The sequence below is a fragment of the Quercus robur genome, chromosome 10, assembly GCF_932294415.1.
Source record: "Quercus robur chromosome 10, dhQueRobu3.1, whole genome shotgun sequence".
Lineage (NCBI taxonomy): Eukaryota > Viridiplantae > Streptophyta > Magnoliopsida > Fagales > Fagaceae > Quercus > Quercus robur.
In genome coordinates, this window is record NC_065543.1 from 3,457,951 (window position 1) to 3,482,212 (window position 24,262).

Genomic DNA, 24,262 nt, shown 5'->3' on the forward strand with positions numbered 1-24,262 from the left:
ATCAAGCATAGCCAAATCTAAACAACAACAAAAACAATTAAAAATAAAAAAATAAAATTGTAATAATCCATAAAAACCAAAATCTAAAAAGTGATAAGATCCAACATTACTGCAACAAAAATCTGAGAACCCAAATGAAATCCAATAATCAAAATCAACAAACCCAAAATTCTAAAAATCCAACATTTCCATAGCAAAAACCTCAAAATTCCAATAAACCCAAATGGAATCTAACAAAATTATGAAACAGACAATAAAAAAAAGCTCAATATTCTAAAGTTTTTAAAAAAAAAAAATCCAAAAGACCCAAATGGAAACCTATTAAGAAAATTACATAACAGCCACTTGGTAGCGATGTGAAACAATGTCATCAGAATCGTTGTCGATGAACTCGTAGTCTACCATGTTAGCATCATCGTCACTGTCAAAAGCAAAAGCATTGGTGGTCTCACCATCTTCATCATTGTCTTTGTCACCACTATAAAAGTCATCGTCCTCAACCGAAACAGTGAGGAGAGATAGAGATAGAGAGAGAGAGAGAGAGAGTGACGGTGAGGAGAGGCGGAGACTGGAGAGCTCTAAGAGAGAGTGACGGTGAGGACTGAGGAGAGGTAGAGAGAATGTGAGTGATGGTGATAGAGGTTTAGTGTTTTTTTTTTTTTTTTTTTTTTTTTTTTTTTTTTTTAATATGGGTCGGGTTTGGATAATATCCATACCTTACACGAATAATTCGGGTAATATCCATACCCTACCCGGTTAAGCTCTATCCATGAAGAATCGGGTATTACCTGAAACATTTGGATTGGGTAGGGTTGGATATCCATTACCTAATAGGTATGACCATCCCTATGTACAACTATAATCTTCCAAGTGGAATGCATGTGTAAACTATGCATTCCACTTGGATCAGAGCTCTGTTGTATTCAGCTTCTTTAGTATTATTATTATTATTATTATTATTTTGGTGAAAAGGAGCTTGAATTAAAAAAACTAAAGAATACAAAGTCTAGGTTATGCTACACCCCAAACATCAGCTAATAACTGGTACAAAATACTGGAAGGAGGTTGCAAATACAAAGCAAAATTATCACTACTAGAATATCATTCTTTGGCCAAAAGATTCACGCAATGATTCCTTTCGTGGTAGGTATGTTGTATTCAGCTTCTTTAGTATTTCCCTAGCAACAAAATTAACTAGAGCAATCTCAATTATTAAATAGAAGAATTTTCATGTTAAAAGCAAACAGCAACAATGATATGTGTAAACTATTACTCTGTTGTAAACTATAGCATAGTTAAGGTTGGCCATTGATGATGTCAAAAAATTGTCAGTTGAATTCCTTGTTAGTACAAATGAACAAAGTCAAGTCAGTGGCTACTGAATCCTGCAAAAAGGAATAAATAGGATTGGAATACACCGATGTGTTGTGTGCAAAGGAGCCTTTGACGAGCTAGTCAGTAAGATCAAAGCTCAATTATATAGAGAAATCACTATTTGGTTAGAGAGTTGTTGTACATATGTTGCATAAGTAGGCTTGGAATACACTAGTGTGGTGTGTGCCAAAGAGTCTCTGACGAGCTAGTTAGTAAGATCAAAGCTCAATTATACAAAGAAATCACTTTTTTGCTAGAGAGTTGTTGTACATATATAGTTTGTGTAAGTGTTGCCTACCTTTGCTGTGATTCTTTGCGCCTTTTTATAGGTGTTTGCTCCTCAAAATGGGAGTAAATGCCTCTCTTTATGATTATGGATCTGTTGGTAATGAATGTAGAGACATTATAGGTTTTAATGGTCTTTTACCCGTTGGTTCGTCAGTTATACTTTTGCATGTTTGGCGTGGTAACCGTTATTCATATCATTTATGGGGAACTTACTTAATGTATGCTGTAGTTGTCCATCACATGAATGATGTTGGCTTTAGGGGCGGCGCTACTTGACATGCATGCATAGTATTATCCTACATTAATAATTATTTTTTTATGTGACATTAATAATTACTTGATTCAATATAAAAGTTATTAAATAGGTGATTTAATTTAGATATGATGATGATTGGAGATTGGCAATATAGTTTTTATAAGTGATAATTACAGAAAACCCACATATGGTATGACCCGTTTTCACTTTACTTATCCGTGGTTTAAAACTTTACACTTTGCCTACCTAAAATAACTTCCGTTAAGGATCTGTTACCCACCTCTCCTTTTGCCATTAGAAAAACACATTTTTAGAGAAAAACAAGCATAACAAAAATAAAAAAGCTAGGGTTTTGATTGCTTAAGAACTTCTATAAGAATAAAGTGGAGCAATTCAAAGTGGGTTTGTTTGCTTATTCAAGTGTTTTGCTATTGTGGTTGGGATTCAAAGTGGGTTTGAAGTTGGAATTGGGGTGGGTTTGCTACTATGGTTGGGTTTCATTTGAGCTGCCTCAAATGAAACTCCATGGCTGACCCTTCACGCCACCTCAGCAGTGAGCTTCTCCTCACCAATCTCGAGCTCTCACTCCAATCTCTGAAGCTTTCCCAGGTTGAGCCTCCATCGGACCTTCATGGCCGACCCTTCAAGCTCCCACAATAAATCTCACCGAGCCCTCTCTCTCACTCTAAATCCGAGCTCAATCTCTCTAAGCTCTCGGCCTGAGCTCTCTCTAAATCCCTGTTCTCTCATCTCTAAAACTCTCTCAAACGAACTCCATGGCTGCCCCTCTTAAGCTCACCCCCTCACATCAATGTTGCCACCTCAGACGGCCTCACCTCATCAGACCCTCACCGAGCCCTCACCAAACCCAAGCTCCCTCTCTCTAATCTCTAAAAGCCACTTAGGCCGAGCCTCCCTCGGACTTCCAAGGTCACCCATCTTAGTGGATGAGGTTTCGCGTAAAGATAATCTCTTGTTTTTTCAGGATTTTGGTCCTTCTTGTTGTTTATGTCCCAATTTCTTCTCTTTTGCAGATTTTTGGGTTTGCCATAGGTAACACATTAATAGCTTTTCTTTGTTGGGGTATGGATGTTGATTTTTTTTTTTGCAATGTTTGGATCTTTTTGGAGGTAGATTGTGCCTTTTGTATACACCAGATAGTAGCACAGAGGAAAGACGCCCAACATGAGTTCAAGGGATAATTGTTTGACTATGTTGAAGAAAGATTGTTGGCCGGAGATTGCCAGTTTCATGAACCCCAGTGGATGAGATTTCAAGTTCAACGAGAGCTATTAATCAAGAAAAAAAAAAAAAAAAAAAAAAAGCTTCGTTGACAGACCAAATTGAAGAGTGATGACCAAACGTGAGGAAGCCATATAACAAAGAGGGGCTTGTACAGCGCATGAACCACTAAAAGTGATTTTCATTGAGCCATTTGATTGGTGTGTTGTTCCTCCACTTTGTTCTCATTGAAGTTCATGAGCAATGAAAACCCTTAACTTTTTTATTCTTGTTATATTTGTTTTTGTCTAAAAATGTGTTTTTCTAACGGCAAATGGAGAGGTGGGTTACGGAAGGCTAATGGGAGTAACTTCAGGTAGGTAAAGTGTAAAGTTTTAAATCACGGGTAGGCAAAGTGAAAACGGGCCATACCACTGGTGAGTTTACTGTAATTATCCCATTTTTATAATGAAATGGTACACTCTTCTATATTGATGATCCGTATACATGTGGCTTTATAGCCAAGGTTTTCAGACCCGAACCGTTTATTGAACTGTAAAAGGGAGAGGTTCAAGGTTTTTAAGGTCGAATTGAGGTTGAACCGGGGTCGAACCGTGATGACGTCATAATTAATTTAATAATTATTTAAAATATAAATAAATTAATTAAACTTAATAGAGGAGTATTTTTATTATCTTTTTTTTTTTTTTGGTTAACTGTGGACTTATTATAAAAAAAAGTGTAGTGATTTTCTGTTTTTATATTTTTCAGATCAACATGGCACTCTAATTTTTATAAAACTAAAAAAAAAAAAAAAAAAATTGAATAGCTTAGAAATCAAAAAAAAAAAAAAAAAAAAAAAAAAAACGTGGCCTTCATTGTCATTTCTTTTAATCTTATCTGATTACCTCCACCTACCTCCACTTTCTTTTAATGCCCCCACCTACCTCCACTTTCTTTTAATCTTATCTACTTTTCAGTTTTCAGTCTTTTCTTTTCTCTTCGTTAGTTTCTAACTTTAACTCTACTCTCTCTTTTGCAGATATGGAAGAAGCATCAACGGCGACGCTAAGATGTAATCTACCCAAAAAAATTACCTTCTGTGTTGGGGGGCATAAGTAGGATTTCTTTCTTGTAATTTACTAAGAATATTTTTCTCTTTTTTCCCTTAATTTTATTTCTATATATGGGTTGGTTTTGAAAATCAGCTTTGACTGTGTCACCGCACCCGCGTCGGAAAGGTCATTAAGTTCCGTTCGCCGGCATCGACTCGTTCAGTCGGCCCAAAGCTTGGTACGGTTTTGTCGGTGAGGATCCATTTTTCTGTGTTTTTTTTTTTTTTTTTTAAGGTTCAGATTCAAAAGGAAGTAGAGAACCGTGAGAAGCGGTCTGATCACAATTCTCAGAACCGTGAGGTCTGACTGCAGTTCACATGGGTCCCTATTTTTTTCCTGTTGAACGGATCTGGAGGCTAAAAGAACTGCAAAAAGGAGCGGTTCGAGGTTTTCCCGGTCGGACCGTACAGTCCAGTCCGGGTTTCAAAACCATGTTCATAGCAAGAGATTAAACATAAATCATACATTTCTTCTTAACCATTATTTGAATGAAGAGTTTTTGCTTACATTAAAATTGAAATTAAAAGATTTGAAGTTCAATTACTACCTACACTAAAATTAAGAGTGTGCAAGTTTTGCCACAAATTCATCTATATTTTTATCTGAACTTCCACCTTTATCCATTGCCTCTTTAGCCAAATTTTTCCATTTCAATGAATTCCTCTTCATCTCTTTCCCTCTCTTTCCCTCAATTACTTCCCTTATGCATAGCTCTATTTCTTCTTTGGTATAGCAATGCCTTTTTCATTCAATTTAATCCTAAGCCCTACCTTCCACACATCCACAATAAACTTTGCATTAGTTGGTTGATCTGTCCATTGTGGCATTGCAACCATTGGCACTCCCAAACTTAATGCCTCTAGAGTCGAATTCCATCCACAATGAGTCATGAAGCACCCAACTGCCTTGTGATCTAATACTTCTAGTTGAGAGCACCAACTCACAACTAATCCCTTCTCTGTTGTTTCATATAAAAAATTTTTGGGAAGTTTTTTTACTTCAGATTCTCTAACTACCCATAAGAAGTCACAATTGCTATTCTTTAGTCCCCATGTTATCTCCTCCATCTGTTCTTCTCCTAGGGCTGCCAAGCTTCCAAATGATGTATAAACCACAGAGCCAACTTCTTTTGTGTCTAGCCACTTCATGCAAGTGTCCATATTAGGCTTGAACAAGTTGAGACCATACTCTTTGTCATCCTCCAACTGCTTGTCTAAATATATTGATGGAATAGTTGGTCCAATTGTTTTGATAGGCCAGTGACTTGCCATCCAATTTACTACCTAAAAGAATTTGAAAAGTAGAAGCATGTATGTGTAAAAGAACCAAGAAAAAACAAAAAAGATAAAGAAGATTGATCAAAATGTAATATAAATTATTCGATATAGGTAAAGGAAATGTATAAGTTGTGTTCTATAACATTTGCTTTAACTCAAATATACTTCCTTCTATTTTCTTTTTAAGGACACTTTCTCTTTTTATTTTAATGGAATGCATGCAATTTTGGCATTAATTAAAAAATTCATGCATAATAAAAAGTATGAATATATAATAATTTTCTGGAGTTCAAGTCTTAGAATTGGAAGCCGTCATAACTATATTAGATTCAATGTATTAGACTTGTAGTGCAAGCAAAATAATTCTAATACTACTTTGTAATGCAAGAAAAGTAACCCTAGAATTAATATAAATTTTTGACTTTTATACATACTCTCAATGAAGTCGTTGTAACACATAATTCAAAAAAAAAAAAAAAAAATGTAGTCGTTTATCAAAACCATAATTATTTTTGTTGTTTATGAAACCATAAAATTTTATTTTTCTAATATTAATGGAAGTCGTTTTTATAGGATGATAAATGACTTGATTTGACATTGAAGGGTTAAATACAAAGAGCTCTAATCAAACATGCATATTGTTCTACAGAATTAAGTATTAAAATTTTATGATAATTTAACTAGGACAAAGATTCCTCAAAAGAAAAAATCTTGGAAAAATCCCACTAAGAGAAAAGAAACATTATTACTATTTCTTAATATAATCCACAGAGTAAGAGTTGATCGATATATATATATATATATATATATATATTATATACGTATACATATATATGGAATAAGATTTTGGTGCATGTCCTAGACATCTATTTTTATATCATGTAACTATCATCTGTGCATGGATTATTAAACCTACCTCATCTTCCAACTTGTCGAAAGTGTTGCACAAGAGCCAATTCACATCGTGTAAATTTGAGAACTGATTCACCACAAGCTTTAACACATCTGGGTACGACCCCGTATCTTGAAGAAACGAAGGCATATCATTGATCCCTAGTGACGGCATCAACGGCAACGATATCGAAGACCCTTCTTATAAGGGCATCTGAATTGCTCCTTGATATGCATGATAATAGATGGCATTAACCACGCATGGCTGAGTGAAAAATGGAGCTCCATCTAGGCCATGTTGACGAGCTACGTCCAAAGCCCATGGCAGAAAGGAGTCATACACAACAAATTTTCGTGGGTATTTCGAGCGATTATGTCTCTCAATGAGCTTTGCTAAGCTCTGTGAGACTTTCAACTCGAAACGCTCGAGTCTTTGATAAGTGGTTTCCACAATTTGGACCTCCTCAGAGCCATCAGAGATGGTCTCAAAGTTGATAGAGCTGCTGGCATTGGCTTGAATGGAATTTCTAACAGAGGTTGTAGTGATAAATGTGACTCTAAGACCCTTTGAGGCTAGGCGCTTAGAGAATTGGAGCATTGGGTTTATGTGACCTTGTACGGGGTAAGGAAGTAATAGGATATGAGTTTTACTCTCCATTTTCTTCTAGTGCTCTCTTTCTCTGCTCTCAAGAATTTGGAGGATGAAAACGAAAAATTCTTTGATTATAAAAGAGATGAAGTGTCGTAATACGTATTTGTTTCCTCTGAGGAATTACGCATTCAATGTCGTCATTGTTCAACTTTGGAAGAGTTTACGTGATGATTACGTTAGCGACGTATTTCTTTTACACGGCATATTGTTTTCTGTGTAATACAAAGCCATGTGAAACAGGTCTCCATTGTCCATTGAACGTGGCTTCCTTGTCGCATTTGCCATTTTAGGCCGCACAATTATTTATATATACAGGCTATTCAATTTTACACATTATTTATCTCAAAAAAAAAAAAAAAAAAAAAATTACACATTATGAAATCATTTTTTTTTTTTTTTTGAGAAAGTTATGAAATCAATTTTGTAATACATACTGTGGGGCCTGAAATTTGGAATCCCGGCTCACTTTACATTAAGGGCCCAAAACCCAAGCCGAGGAGCCCTACTGCCGAGGAGGTATGATGAGAACCCCTTAATGGCCCAAGAATGTAGCCGAGGACAACCTCACGCTCAACGCCTCACAAAACGCCTGAAGAAAAGGACAAACTCAGTACAAGAGCAGTACAAGCGAGAAAGCTGTCAACACCATAACGTGGAGCCCAGCACCTGACAAGCCCATACCCCATACCATGCTATCCAGCTTTTTCCAACCACTCTGACGTGAGGATTGATAGGACGAGTAATTGCCCCAAGTAAGGAGAAACTGACACGTAGATGAAGAAGAGGAATTGAATACTAGTATAAAAGGGAAAAGAGAGCTAAAAAAAAGGGGGCCCCGGAAAAAGGAGGAGAAAAAGGAGGAAGAATGGTGAGAAGATACTGCTCCTCGGATTAATTCCGAGGAGTCAGACCTTTCAAATCACATCCATGTAAGGCTTAGCTATACAGGCCAAATCCACCTTCGTATGGGCTTCCATGAAGATCCTGGCTAAACCGTTGCCCGACGACCAAGGTCCAGCCTTTCTATCCCACTCTCTACAAATCATATTATTCGGGCCCTTAACATACGAGTCCAATGTCATCCCCGAGCCGTTAAAAATCGTGTCCCTACAATTGGCGCCGTCTGTGGGAAGGCTTGCGCGTTGGCGCAGGTGGCGGTAGAGTCAACTCTCTAGCAAGCAGAGGTTCGCAGGGTTTCCTCCATCTCCGGCGGCATGCGGTTGTTGCTCCGACATAAACTTCTGCTAGGGGCTACGCCTTGCAGTGCCAATGGCGCGGGCAGCTCTAGGGGCTTCTAGCCTCAAGCCAGCTCTCCCCGCCCTGGTCTAGGGGCTTACGTTCTAAAAATAAATAAATAAAAAAGAAAAATTACAAGTTTTGGATAGAACCAAGGCCTTGCATGGTCCTCGGACTCAAGCCTATGGGGAAACCAAGTACTCAAAAGAAAAATTACAAGTTTTGGATAGAACCAAGGCCTTGCATGGTCCTCGGACTCAAGCCTATGGGGAAACCAAGTACTCAAAAGAAAAATTACAAGTTTTGGACAGAACCAAGGCTTTGCATGGTCCTCGGACTCAAGCCTATGGGGAAACCAAGTACTCAAAAGAAAAATTACAAGTTTTGGACAGAACCAAGGCCTTGCATGGTCCTCGGACTCAAGCCTATAGGGAAACCAACTACTTAAAAGAAAAACTACGTTACATGGACCTTAGAATCTATCCGAGGAGAACTCCCCATCAACAGTTGGGTTAATCCCTAGTCTACTCTCAGATCCTCAGTACCAAAGGGATTGATGCAATATAGAGCAATATGTTACCAAAAACACAATCGAAGTCCCTCACTGCTCGGCTACCCTCTCGGATGAATTATTTAGAGTTTATTGTTCTCAAACATTTGTCTTGCATGCATCGCACAGTGCTCGGCCGTTATCTTGGTTAGTTCCAAGAGTTTAATTTATTGAGAATTACCATTGTTATACTTGATAATGTCAGTAAGTTCAAACTAGTAGGAATTTGTTTTAAGGTTTTTTCCTGCTATAAGTATCATTAAAGGAAAGTGTATATTTAATATTCATGCACAAAGTAGTTGTTGCAGAAAAGAAAAGTATTTGAGATTAAGCGAATTCATTTCTTATTAAGACAAAAGAACAGTACAGTGTACAATGAATGAGCTTAAATAAGCTCATAATTAAAACTAACTACACTAGCGAAAAGTAAAGATACAAAGGAATGAAGGAAAAGCCGAAGAAGAGGTGCAGAGAAGAGCTGCGTTGCCGCTTCAAAATTTCTTCTAAGGAAGCCATTCCTCAATACTTTTACATGCCTACAACTCAGGCAGCCAAAGAACCCAACGTGGGGCCTACACCGTTGAAGAAAAGGTGCAGAGAGCCCGGCTTCGGGCTAGCGCAGCTGAAGAAAAGGTGCAGGGAACCCAACTTGAGGCCCGCACCGTTGAAGAAAAAGTGCCGGGAACCGGAAGTTGAGGAGCCTCCACAAAAATTTGCTTACAACAAGGCAGACGGCGCTGATGGCGGAAATTCTTTCTTCTGACACACCAAAAATCTGATGTGACCAGAACCTGCTTCGGATTTTGACTGAAAGAGGTGGGGGTACCGTTCCCACCTTATCCAAGCGGGAGGTCACCTTAAATCTGTGCCTCCCCTGCCCAGACCATGCCACCTTAAGTCTTGGAGGGGTCCGGTGCCTCTGTGGCGGGTAAGGTTCCTCCACCTCCACCCAAGCCTCAAACATATTGCACTAAGGGAAGACGACACTGGATGTGGGAACTGGTTATGGATGAAAGGTTATAATTTTGAAGAGAGCAGAAGGGTTTATATGCCAGGAGAACAACTACCTATCCTGCTTATATAAAGGGTAAGGTGGTGTCATTTAATTTGAGCAGATTCCCAAGAAACGCTGCGGACAAGGCAGCTCTGGCACAATTTCCAACGCCATCCACCACCGCAAGATTTAAAGGTCCTCGTGAAGGTGCGCCTCGAATACTGAAACGACAAAGGACACTGCGCGGATGAAGAATAAAGTAATGCCTCTTAATTCGGCACATCTCCCATGCAAATGGAAGAACACAAGCAGCGGTAAGGTACGGAACTTGAACAAGTCACGAGGTGGGCTCAGCATCACCAAAACCCTCTTCCCCAACTAAAAAGTCGGGAAGCAGGATTTTGAGGGGCTATTGTGGGGCTTGAAATTTGGAATCCCGGCCCACTTCACATTAAGGGCCCAAAGCCCAAGTCGAGGAGCCCTACTGCCGAGGAGGTATGATGAGAACCCCTTAATGGCCCAAAAATGTAACCGAGGATAACCTCACGCTCAACGCCTCACAAAACGCCTGAAGAAAAGGACAAACTCAGTACAAGAGCAGTACAAGCGAGAAAGCTGTCAACACCATAACGTGGAGCCCAGCACCTGACAAGCCCATACCCCATACCATGCTATCCAGCTTTTCCCAACCACTCTGACATGAGGATTGATAGGACGAGTAATTGCCCCAAACAAGGAGAAACTGACACGTAGATGAAGAAGGGGAATTGAATACTAGTATAAAAGGGAAAAGAGAGCTAAAAAAAAAAGGGGGCCCCGAAAAAAGGAGGAGAAAAAGGAGGAAGAATGGTGAGAAGATACTGCTCCTCGGATTAATTCCGAGGAGTCAGACCTTTCAAACCACATCCATGTAAGGCTTAGCTATATAGGCCAAATCCACCTTCGTATGGGCTTCCATGAAGATCCTGGCTAAACCGTTGCCCGACGACCAAGGTCCAGCCTTTCTATCCCACTCTCTACAAATCATATTGTTCGGGCCCTTTACATACGAGTCCAATGTCATCCCCGGGCCGTTAAAAATCGTGTCCCTACACATACATATTTTTTTTCTAATGAGTTTCTATTCTATATTTAGACCTTCAATTATACAATATTGTTATATCATATTTTCTTCAATTAATAAAATCAATAGTTTTATATAGAAACACAATCATAATAATTATTTACTAGTAATAATTAATAATTACCATAATTATATTAATAAATATCATAATAAATAAAAATTAATTTTTTTTGAGAATATTAAATAACTATTAATTATTATGGTAAATATCTATTAATAAAATTTATTATTAAATATTTGCAAAGCACAATTAATAAATTTCAAATTAATAAGTACACATTAATAACTATCAAATTTCATATTTAGCATTTCTTACACAAACACAATCTAAATAAAATTTTGGGCAAATTACAATTTACCCACCTGTGGTTTGGCTGAAATTTATGTTACGTACCTGTGGTTTAAAATTTGACATTTTACCCACCTGAAGTTTGATCAAAATTTAAGTTGCCTATCTGTAGTTTGAAATTCTACAATGCAATTTTTCCGATGGATAGTTTTTGATCTTATTTGATCTTGTATTATTATGTTTTTTGTGTTTTTGGAGGAGGAGAAACATAAAAGTGGAGCAAAATTACACATTTAGCTCTATTTTTAACCAAGATGGGTTATAGAAATCTAATTGAGCTAATTTCAGGTGGGTAAAGTGTTAAATTTCAAACTATAAGTAGGTAACTTAAATTTTGGCAAAACTATAGGTGAGTAAATTATAATTTACTCTAAATTTTTATTAATAATTTTCGTAATTATGTGTCTATTCTCTATTAAACCCTCAATATCATTACGCGTTTTTAGCGTGATGATTGCTCTGCAAATATAAGTTCTTGTGGAGTTAGAGGTAAGGGTCGAGGTTCAAGTCTTTAGGAGGGAGTCTTACACATAAACATTTTGATTAGGCTAGAATATGATTTCAATCGCATAAAACCCTCAATTTAGAATAAAATCATATATTATAGGTTACAATATGTATAAATAATTGATAAATCCAGAATCCCGAGGTCCAAGAGCTATACCAAGATTTTTTTTTTTTCACATAGAAAAATGGTAATTTTTTGTCTTTCCAAATAATTGATAAATCCAGAATCCCGAGGTCCATTTTCTTCTAATGCTCTCAACACTCTCAAGAAGTTGGATTGGAGAAGAGAAATGCTTAACAATCAAGAACTAAAATGACGTAGTGCATAATAATTTCTCTTTAGGAAAGTAGTTATTCAATTTGTCAGTTAATATCTTTGGAATGTGCTAGATTCATCTATCCAAAATTTTAGTGATGGGTAAAGTAGATTCATCTATTCATTAAAGGTGCTAGATTCATCCATACAAGGTAATTAATATCTTCATAATGTTTTCTCTCTATTTTATGGGAAATTATAATTTCTTTAGAATGTCATTATTTAAATAATATTTTCAAGATTACAAATTTTAATTTATTTATAACTAGTAGTGGTATAGTGCGTTGCACAGTTTTTTTCTTTTCCAATTCAGTCTATTTGGTTTATTTAGTCTACTTTAGTCAATTAGGTGTTAGGTCTTTTTCAAGCCATTCAGTCCAAATTGGTCCATTGGGTCTATTTTGGTCCATTCGGTCCAACTGAATTCATTCTATCCAATTTGGTCCATCTTGCTTAGTTTAGCCTACTTCGGTTCATTCAGTACACTTATTTAAGAATTGGAAAAGACAAGTTTGGATTGACAAGTATTACCTATACCTTTGTTATTAGTTAGGGTCGACAAGTGTTTCTAAAAAAGAATTTAGAAATATATAATGTGGTCGACAAGTATTACATATACCTTTGTTATTATATAATTCTTTTTTTTTTCTTTTCTCATAAAATACTTCTAAAAATATTTGCTAAACCAATACCCTTAGGGTGTCCTTTAACTTTTTCCTTAATTTAACTACTTTTAGTCCTTTTAATAATATTACTTGAAATTCATTTAAAATTACTTCTGATCCATTTGTAAATAAAGTTTTCTTACCAAAATTATTATTAAATGAAAAAGAAAACAGAAATTTCTTCTACCATGTAGTGAAAATTTGACTATTCATTTTTTATATGTTTCCATAATAACTCAATTTTTATTACTTCTTTGAGAAACATAAACAATAAATAATTAAATAAATTACATCAAAGTATAAACTTACCATTTCCATTTTTTTTTCCAACTTTTTTAGCACTAGGGATAAAATTGTAATATTCTGTAAATGAAGATCCTCTAGATGACCCTAATAACCCTAAAATCCATATCAAAGCGGTCATAGTGCAATGAAGGACAGATTGATGCTTTTTGTGTGTGATTATTTAAGCAGTGCAAAAGATGAAGATGAATTCATTATTCTATAAATGCTTGAATCTGTTTGTTTAATCTGTGATTTTACTATATTGATATGCATGCATAGGGTCACCCAACGTTAATAACGATTTGAATCTATACAAAAGTTATTAGATAGGCCATTTAATTTGGATACAATGATGAATTTGAGATTGACAATATATTTTTTATAATGGAATGATACCCTTTTTATTGATGATCTGCATACATGTGGTTTCATAGCAACAGATTATAATGAAAAAAAAATCATGCATTTCTTCTTTTCCACTATTTGAATGTAGTGTTTTCGCCTACAATAATATTAGGAGTGTGCAAGTTTTGCCACAAATTCCTCTATATTTTTATGTGAACTTCCACCTTCATCCATTTCCTCTTTAGCTAATTCTTTTAACCTCAATGAATTCATCTTCATCTTTTGCCCTCTCTCTCCCTCTATTACTTCCTTTATGCATAGCTCTATTTCTTCCTTGGTAGCAATGCCTTTTGTCATTCAATTTAAACCTAACCCCTACCTTCCAGACATCCACAATGAACTTTGCATTAGTTGGTTGATTTGTCCATTGTGGCATTGCAACCATTGCTTGGCTCCCAAACGCAATGCCTCAAGCGTCGAGTTCCATCCACAGTGAGTCACGAAGCACCCAATTGCCTTGGGAGCTAATACTTCTTGTTGAGGGCACCAACTCACAACTAATCCCTTCTTTGTTGTTTCTTATAGAAAATTTTTGAGAAGCTTTTTTACTTCAGATTCTCTAACTACCCATAAGAAGTAGCAATTGCTATTCTTTAGTCTCCATGTTATCTCCTCTATTTGTTCTTCTCCAAGGGTTGCCATGCTTCCAAATGATATATAAACCACTGAGCCAATTTCTTTTGTGTCTATTCACTTCATGCAAGTGTCCATATTAGGCTTGAATAGGGTAAGACCATAATCTTTGTCATCCTCCAACCGCTTGTCTAAGTGCATTGATGGAATAGTTGGTACAATTGTTATAATAGGCCATTGGCTTGCCATCCAGTTTATTACCTAAAGGAATTTAGAAAGTAGAATCATATATGTTTAACAAAACCATGGAAAAGAAAAATAAAAGAAGATGAGAAAGAAGTACTAAGATCTCCTATACCATGCCATCTTTGGTCATTGATATAAAAAAAAAATATTGTTAACTAAAAATGGAGAGGATAGCAGTATTACAAATAGAATCTAAAATTATAAAGGAAATGTATACGTTGTGTTTGGTAATGTCTATTTATTCTAGCTCAAATGATACTTCCTTTTTTCATATTATTTAAATGCATCTAGAGCTGCATACAAGCCCGTGTCACAAAGAAACGAAGGCAGATCATTGCTCCCTAGTGATGGTATCGAAGGCAATGATATTAAAGACCCTTCTTCTAAGGGCATCTTAATTTCTCCTTGATGTGCATGATAATAGATGGCATTAACCACACATGACTGAGTGAAAAATGGTGCTCCATCTATGTCAAGTTGTCGAGCAATGTTTAAAGCCCAAAGCATAAGTGAATCATTCACAAGAAACTTTGGAGGGTATTTGGAGCTATTGTCTCTGGATGAGCTTTGCTAAGCTTTCTGAGACTTTTGAGTTGAAAGGCTGGAAACTTTCATCTATGGTTTCCAGATTTTCGACTTCCTCAGAGCCATCTGAGATGATCTCTGTCTTCTGGCTTGGGCTTGTATAGACTTGCTGATAGAAGTGGTAGTGACAAATGTGACTCTAGGACCCTTTGAGGCTAGGCGCTTGGATCTATGTGACCATGTAGGGGACAAGGAATCACTAGGATATGAGTTTCCCTCTCCATTTTTCTCTATGCTCTCTCAGTCTCAGTTCTCAAGAAGTTGGAGGAAGAAATTTTTTTGACAATTTGCGTTTGAAGAATTGTGTGTGTATATATATATATTAGTGACACGGCAGATCGTTTGTTTGTATGTCTAGTCATTTCAAATTTGTAGTTTCCATTGTGATTGGAGAGTGAACGTGGCTCACTTGTCTTTTTTAACATATTTTTGTATTTTACTATGGTTTTAGTGCCACCCGTTTAAAAACCATTTAATCTGAATATATTAAGAAAGATTCATAAAATTAATTATAGTATTTTTGACTTTCAAAAATACCTTTAATTTAATTAACTTAACCTTATTTTTAAAACATAAAAATTGAAATTAAAACAGTAAATTGACAAAAACTTAAAAATAAAAAACCCTACCCCAACCCCATGTTCTATAAAACTACTCCATGTTCAATAAAACTCCCCCCTCCCCCATGTACCCAACTAAAATACCCCATATTCCTATTAAAAAAGGGATAGTGTAAACGGAGTCAATAGACACAATAAAGTGCCCGTTAAAAAACAAATTTTTGTCAAATTATTTTGCTTTAATGTCAGATTTTTTACCAATTTTATAGAGTATAGAGTTAATAAAATTAATTTTTTAAGTTTCATTTATCATTTAATACTATTTACAGTCACCTCATTAATTTATACTAATTTTTTATTAGGTAAATTCCAAACTAAATTATTCTTAACAGGTATGGTAAGGTGTTCGCTAACCTTTTCTTTAAAAAAATAAAGCTAGTACGCAGAAGAAAGAGCTACTATTAATTATATCCTACTTTTTTGGGCAGCTAAGTTAACTTTTACCCAAAACTGAGTCAATCTTTTTGGAGCTATAAAAAAAAAATTTTTGACACGCCAACTTTTAGTAATGAGACAAGACAAGTTGTTCTAGACTTTCTAGTCTTGACTCTTGAACATTATAAACTCATCCTCTCTAACTTTCCCACCCTTTTATGGGGTATATGTTTGTTCTCCTCTATGTGAGAGATGAACTATACATCTGAAACAAGATATATTTCCTCCTTTTTCTAACCAGATGTAGGATGAAGACTTTATTTTACTATTATTTTTTTAATTTTAAAGGAAACAAGTGAACACAAACTACGTGATTTTTATTTTTTATTTTTTGAAGGGAAGAAGAAGACTGATTATTTATTTATTTTATTATTATTTTATTAAAAGATAGAAAAACTAAAAAGAACTCGAAGGCGAAACAATTCAAAAACCATTTTGCCTTTTGAGTTTTCGTGGACAAGTTGTAATAAATGAACCTGTTTTAGAGGATGTTCCTTTTTTTTAATTCTTTTTTTCTTGTGTAAAGCATGCTATCACTTCGATATCAATTAATGTATTTACTTTTTGATAAATGCCAAATCTTAAGTTAAAAACTTTTAGTAGTAAGTAAAAAAAAAAAAAAAAAGAAAAAAAGATAAGAACTAATAACAAATCACTCCTTAAAATTTGTTGTAAAAAATTGTGGACGTAAAATTTTTCTTCTTTATTATATGAAATAATATATTCATAATATTTTCATAAAAATTTATAAAAGAAATTATTCTATTTATATGGAAGATCACATCAGCAGTGCTTAAAGTCCCCCACTCCAGTAATATAATGTCATATGCCCCATTTAAATGATTCATTATCCTAATCACACCCTTCCAAATAAAAAATATAAAAAATAAAATAAAAACACATCTCAGTTCCAACATCAGCAGCAGATCAACGACAATCCTCTGTCCTACTCAGGCACCATTAGGATGGTGAGCTTTGTGGTGGTGATGATGAATCCGAACACCCGCAACAGGATGCCGTTATTTTTGCCCCCAAACACCACGTTGTTCTCCTCGTCCCCAAACAGTTGCAACTAAATCTAGAATGGGTTTTGTAAGGCTTCTTGGCTTGGGTTTTCTCACCGTTAATTTTCTTTTGCTTGAATAGAGGAAAAATACCAGGCATGGTTTTTACAGAGCATTGTGGAGCCCAAAGCACAAATTTCCTTTAACTAAAATATATGAAAAAGCTAATAAAGTGTTCATGTGGAATTTGTTGAAATAGGTATTTATTTAATTGGAATTAGTTTCATCAGTGCTGCAATCAAAGCTCTCAATATTACTTCCGCATCCCAGTGCAGAGAGCTAAAGATATTAAAGTTTGAAGTGTGGTATTTCAATTTGTTGAAAGGAGGCATGAGATTACATATATTGAAGTTTAAAGTTGACATTTTTATTTTGAAATCAATATGTGTTTCAATTTAATTTTAGGTAGTTGTGGATAGGGGCATGAGATTGCTTAGATTGTTGGGTGGTTGTTCTGAATTATTTTTCCATAGAGATATTGTTAACACCAAAGATGGGAACTACCAATATTCTTGTTTTAAATTTGGAGGGCATGATTAGGATAATGACTCATTCAAATTAATCATATGGCATTATATTACCGGAGTGAAGTACTATTAGGCATTGCTGATGTGGTTCTCCAAAAGTACCGCATAATTTCTCAAATTGTAAATAGCAAGTTGTTATTGGTAGACAAAATAAAAAATAATTCCAGTGATAACAAAGTTGCCTTGCCTATAGGTATGGGAGAGGGAAACACTTTGAAGATAGTTTACATAAGACAAAATGTCTTTTACTAAGTGACCACCTAAGGTTACTTCCGCAATTAAATTCAAATACTAAGATGCATTGATATTTTTTTTTTTTTCAAAAACAATTAAATTCATTCCATCCAAATATTTGAATTTTATGTAAAACTTAAGCTATATCATAGCTGAAATATTTCTATTTTAAATACCAAAAAAAAAAAAAAATCACATTGAATTAGAAACTTTAAAATTATTTTTGTTGATAGGAGGGGAAGGTTCACCTAGTTGGCTAGATCGGTTATGAATGACAGAATGAGGAGAATGGAGGAAAATAAAATACGAAAGGATAAAAGCTAAAGTCAGGTGAGGTGGGTAGATGAAAAATCTAGCCTTTTTTTTTTTTTTTTTTTTTAGGAATGATGAAAAATCTAACTTAAAAGGGTATTATAGTCTTGTGACCAAAAAAAAAAAAAAAAAAAGAATTTTAGCAACTATACTAAGTATTTGTCTGGAAATAACTTATCTAGTTTTTTGATGAAATTTTCTTTTGTTAAAAAAATTGAAAAAAATGAAACTTTAAAATATCACACATAAAAACTAAAAGTTAAAAGTTAAAAACAGACTCTAAAACACACAACAACAATTGTCAAACTATTTTCTACTCCCAAAAATTCAGAATATTTTATTCTATAAAATGCAACCTTAAGAATAGCAGGCTGGCTCCCAATAACAAAAGCATTTTACACTTTTACTAATTATAACTTTTAAAGTCTTTATTACTATTAATATTTTTTTTTGGGGTAATGAGTCTTTATTTTATTTACATACGAAAGGTATAGGTTAATAGGTGATAAAAATAAGATGCGTCATGTTAACAGATGTCTTTAGAGTAATGATTAACAATCTATTTTAAGAAAGTTTTGACATCACTTTTATAGAAAATGGAAAAAACTGTCAAAATATTAATTTTTCTCTTTCCCATAAAAGCTTTCTTTAAAATTCCAATTGCTCCATGTGGTGGTCCTCCATATCTTAGATTATTCTAGGTGGAATTTGATCAAATTCAAGGTTTTGACTGATCTATTGTAAATACACTATTTTTTGGAAGTTTTGACATTACTTTTATTGGAAATATAAAAAAGTTGTCCAAACAAATAATTCTATTTTTTTTTAATTTCTCATAAAAATTTCTAAAAATATTTGCTAAACCAATGCCCTTTAACTTTTTCCTTAATTTAACTACTTTTAGTCCTTTAATAATATTACTTGAAACTCATTTAAAATTACTTCTGATCCATTTGAAAATAAAGTTTTCTTACAAAAAATTATTATTAAATAAAAAAGAAACCAGAAATTTCTTCTACGTACCATGTAGTGAAAATTTTCCAATTCATTTTTTTATATGTTTCCATCTATAATAACTCAATTTTTATTACTTCTTTCAGAAATATAAATGATAAATAAATAAATTACATCTAAGTGTAAACATCCTATTTCCATTTTTTTTTCCAACTTTTTTTCGCACTAGGAATAAAATAATAATCTTTTGTAAGTGAAGATCCTCTAGATGACCCAAACCCTAAAATCCATATCAAAGCGGTCATAGTGCAATTAAGGACAGATTGATCATTTTTGTGTGCGTGATTAAAACAGTGCTAGAATCGTTATTCAATAAATGCTTGAATCTGATTGTTAAATATGCGATCTTACTATATTGACAATTTGACATGCATGTATAGGGTTATCCTACGTTAACAATGACTTGATTCTATACAAAAGTTATTAAATAGCTAGGAGATTTAATTTGGATACGATGATGAATTTGAGATTGAAAATATATTTTTTATAATGAAATGATACCCTTTCTATTGATGATCTGCATACACGTGGCTTCATAGCAGCATATTATAGTGAAATGATGCATTTCCTCTTATCCACTATGTGAATGAAGTGTTTTCGCTTACAATAATATTAGGAGTGTGCAAGTTTTGCCACAAATTTCTCTATATTTTTATTTGAACTTCCACCTTCATCCATTGCCTCTTTAGCCAATTCTTTCCATCTCAATGAATTCATCTTCATCTTTTGCCCTCTCTCTCCCTCTATTACTTCCTTTATGCATAGCTCTATCTCTTCCTTGGTAGCAATGCCTTTTGTCATTCAATTTAATCCTAACCCCTACCTTCCACACATCCACAATAAACTTTGCATTAGTTGGTTGATCTGTCCATTGTGGCATTGCAACCATTGGCACTCCCAAACTCAATGCCTCAAGTGTCGAGTTCCATCCACAGTGAGTCATGAAGCACCCAACTGCCTTGTGAGCTAATACTTCTAGTTGAGGGCACCAACTAACAACTGATCCCTTCTCTATTGTTTCTTGCAGAAAATTTATGGGAAGCTTTTTTACTTCAGATTCTCTAACTACCCATAAGAAGTGGCAATTGCTATTCTTTAGTCCCCATGTTATCTCCTCCATCTGTTCTTCTTATCCAAGGGTTGCCATGCTTCCAAATGATATATAAACCACTGAGCCAATTTCTTTTGTGTCTAGCCACTTCATGCAAGTGTCCATATTAGGCTTGAATAGGTTAAGACCATAATCTTTGTCATCCTCCAACCGCTTATCTAAGTGCATTGATGGAATAGTTGGTCCAATTGTTATAATAGACCATTGGCTTGCCATCCAATTTACTACCTAAAGGAATTTAGAAAGTAGAATCATATATGTTTAACAAAACCATGGAAAAGAAAAAAAAAAGAAGATGAAAAAAAAAGAATTACGAACTCCTATACCATGCCATCTTTGGTCAATGATATAAAAAAAAATTGTTACCTAAAGATGGAGCGAATAGCAGTACCAGTACCACAAATAGGATGCAATCTAAAATTATAAAGGAAATGTATATGTTGTGTTTGGTAAAGTCCATTTATTCTAACTCAAAGATACTTCCTCTTTTCATATCATTTTAAAGCATGTAGTGTACTTATTTAAATTCATATTTAAATAACTAAAGAAGAGCATGAATATATTAACAATGTTCAAGTTATAAAGGCTCATGATCTGAAATCGTTGTTTTTAGGTTAACTAGATTCAGTATACTGTAACTTACTTGTAGTGTAGGCAAAATAATTCGACTTGTAATGCACGCTTTAGTCTACTGTACATACCCTCAATGAAGTTACTGTATCATATAATTTAAGACAATAAAGATTTATTTGCTGAAGTGCATTTCATTGTATGTGTTGTCCTCCTATGCACTTTTGCTATCTAATTTTTCTATCTACTCTAACAATTATTCTAACATGGTATGAGAATTATCTCTTGAATTCAATATTAACTTGAATCCAAAGTTATCTGTATCTCAACAATTTTAACCAAAAAAAATTTAAAAGTAATATTTTAGCACCGCCACAAAATAACTATCTCTATCCTCTTAAAAACTAAATAAATTAGGTGTCATCTCCCATCTTCAAGTCTTCTCCATAAAGATATCTTCTTATCCCCAATTTATGTTCCTTTTACATTGTTAGGTTATGATTCCTACTTATGAATAAAGGCACAATTTTGTTTTCTCTAAATACAACTATTAGTTTGAGAGAGGTAACAAAGAGTCCATGAAAGTTCTATTTATAGATATTATAAAGTATAAATATACTAGCCACGCAAAATTGTTTAGGACAAATATAAATAGATGTAAATTTTCTAGGATGATAAATGACTTGATTTAAAATTAAAAGGTAGGGGTTGTTATGAAACACACATTTTGTTTTAAAAAATTTACTTTCTAAACTTTTTATGGTATTTTAAACAAGATAGAGTTTTCTACTAAATTAAGTGAAGGAATCTCTCACAATCTATTACGTGGTTGTTTATAAGGACATGCATATGTATTAAATTACATAATTCATTAAATAATTTTTAAAAGTCTCACATAATTATTAAGTAATTTGTGTTACTAATAATTCATATGGGTGCTCATTTTAGTTGCAATGTAATGCTTGTAAGAACTTTCCCCTAAACCGTTGAGCATTCTTTTAAACTTCTGTCATTTTTTTAGACTAAAAATGACCAAGTGGGCAAATATGTTAGGTAAGATTTAGTTATTTTGTACATATCTTGGCTCATATGATACTCACGTGGTCATTTTTTGTCCCAGAAAAGTAACATTAGTATAACATGAGGGTCAGTTGAGTTATTTCAAATAACAGAAGGATTTAAAATGTCAAATTTGTAACACAAAGGATGTTTTTAGTAATGATCCATACCACACGGGTCTTTTTGCATTTAACCCAAATTTAAATATTTTGATAGAAGAAATTTTACCAATTTTTTTAAAAAAGCAGAAGAAGTGATATGACGTGTGCTCATTTCTTATAGCGAATAGTATATATTGGTCAATCGGCAGATACACTTCAAAGATTATTTATATTTAATCCATATGCTATATTTAATAATAATGCTCTCTCAATATTTGATGATCATAATTACAAAATATTTTCACACTATATATTTTCCAAATCTTAGGATTAAATGGTTGTAAGTTGTAACTTAATTGACATCATTTCGATCTCTTAAGTCTAATTTTACTATTTCATTTTTAGGGTTCAATTTTATGCTTTTTCTAATTGTAATATGTCATATAAATATTGTCATGTCTGCTTTATTTATTTATTTATACTTTGGATATTTTAGAAGAAAGTAAAACAAAAAATGTGAAAAATTGTGATTGATGTCTCATATAGTATAACACTGAAAGTGTGATATAAGATTTTTATTCAAAGTCACTAATGTGTACGTACGAGTTGAGATTTCATAACTTATTCTTAATGCAATCAATTTAGCATGTATGGTTTTCATAAAAAAAAAAAAAAAAAAAAAAAAAAAAAAAAAAAAAAAAAGCATGTATGTATTATTGAACCTACCTCATCTTCCAACTTGTCAAAAGTGTTGCACAAGAGCCAATTCGCATCCTGGAAATTTGAGAATTGATTCACTAAAAGGTTTTGCAGAGCTGCGTACAAGCCCGTATCAAAAAGAAACGAAGGCAGATCATCGCTCCCTAGTGATGGCATCGAAGACAATGATATTGATGACCCTTCCTCTAAGGGCATCTTAATTTCTCCTCGATGTGCATGATAATAGATGGCATTAACCACACACGACTGAGTGAAAAATGGAGCTCCATCTATGCCAAGTTGTCGAGCAATGTTTAAAGCCCATGGCATAACTGAATCATACACAAGAAACTTTGGAGGGTATTTGGAGCTATTATGTCTCTGGATGAGCTTTGCTAAGCTTTCTGAGACCTTTGACTTGAAACGCTGGACACTTTCATCGATGGTTTCCTGATTTTTGACTTCCTCGGAGCCATCAGAGATGATCTCAAAGTTGACAGAGCTGCTGGCTTGGGCTTGTATAGACTTGCTAACAGAAGTGGTAGTGACAAATGTGACTCTAGGACCCTTTGAGGCTAGGCGCTTAGAGAATTGGAGCATTGGGTTTATGTGACCTTGTATGGGATAAGGAATCACTAGGATATGAGTTTCCCTCTCCATTTTTCTCTAGTGCTCTCTCTGCTCCCAAGAAGTTAAAAGGAGGAAAAATTGTTGACTATTTGCTTTTGAAGAGGTACATATTCAATATCATCAGTTTGGGTTAAGGATATATAATAGCAGTAACACGGCAGATTGTTTGTTTTTATGTCGCAAACATGTTTCCATCGAGATTTGAGAGTCAACGTGGCTTACTTGTCTTTCTTAACATATTTTACTAAGAGAAATGATATGTTCACAATATTTTTACAACAAATTCTAAATGGTAGGTTGTTGCTGGTTGTTATTGTTAGGGCAAAAAAGTAATCTTAGTGTTAGTTTCAAATTTAAATCAATAACAACTAACCACCTGTGATTTGTTGTAAAAATATTGTAAAAATTTTGTGGACATAACATCTCTCCTTTACTAATTATAAATCTTTATTTTATTTACAAAAGAAAAGGTATAGTTGATAAAAATAAGATAACGACTTATTCTTAGTTATAATTTTATAGTAATTAACAAATAATAACTGGTTGGCTTCTTAATGTATCACAAATTTGTCTTGGAAAGTACAACCTTGTTTATGACTTATTCGTTTTTCTTCTTTTTTTTTTTAATAAAAGAAAAAATAATAATAATACAACCTTGTTTATGACTTATTCGTTTTTCTCCTTTTTTTAATAAAAGAAACAAATAATAATAATACAACCTCGTTTATGAAACCAATTGATATTATAAAGAAATGCACCAAGCAAACAATCTTGTTTACATTTACACGCAAAACAGCTATTCTACAAAGTCCAAAGGAGAGAGGAACTACAATATATATAAGGTATAAATGCACTTTTAGTTCATATATTTTGGCTTTTTTTTATTTTGGTCCCCTACATTTCTATTTCACCACTTTTAATTAGTCCTTAAACCAATTAACGCGTGTTATTTTAGTCATTTCCGTCAGTCAACAAACG

The 24,262-nt window shown here is 34.1% G+C and overlaps 1 long non-coding RNA gene and 4 pseudogenes across 1 annotated transcript; 1 reads left to right on the forward strand and 4 right to left on the reverse strand.

The window, feature by feature from the left end:
- The first annotated feature begins 4,134 nt into the window (after positions 1-4,134).
- On the forward strand, positions 4,135-4,734 carry LOC126702379 (uncharacterized). Its single transcript, XR_007647738.1, has 2 exons — positions 4,135-4,257; positions 4,348-4,734. It is a non-coding gene; the product is annotated as an uncharacterized LOC126702379 (long non-coding RNA).
- Positions 4,705-7,105, reverse strand: LOC126702378 (mogroside IE synthase-like; annotated as a pseudogene).
- A 6,507-nt stretch (positions 7,106-13,612) lies between these two features.
- On the reverse strand, positions 13,613-14,297 carry LOC126703731 (mogroside IE synthase-like; annotated as a pseudogene).
- A 204-nt stretch (positions 14,298-14,501) lies between these two features.
- Positions 14,502-15,132, reverse strand: LOC126702430 (mogroside IE synthase-like; annotated as a pseudogene).
- A 4,460-nt stretch (positions 15,133-19,592) lies between these two features.
- On the reverse strand, positions 19,593-23,445 carry LOC126703324 (mogroside IE synthase-like; annotated as a pseudogene).
- Between the last annotated feature and the right edge of the window lie 817 nt (positions 23,446-24,262).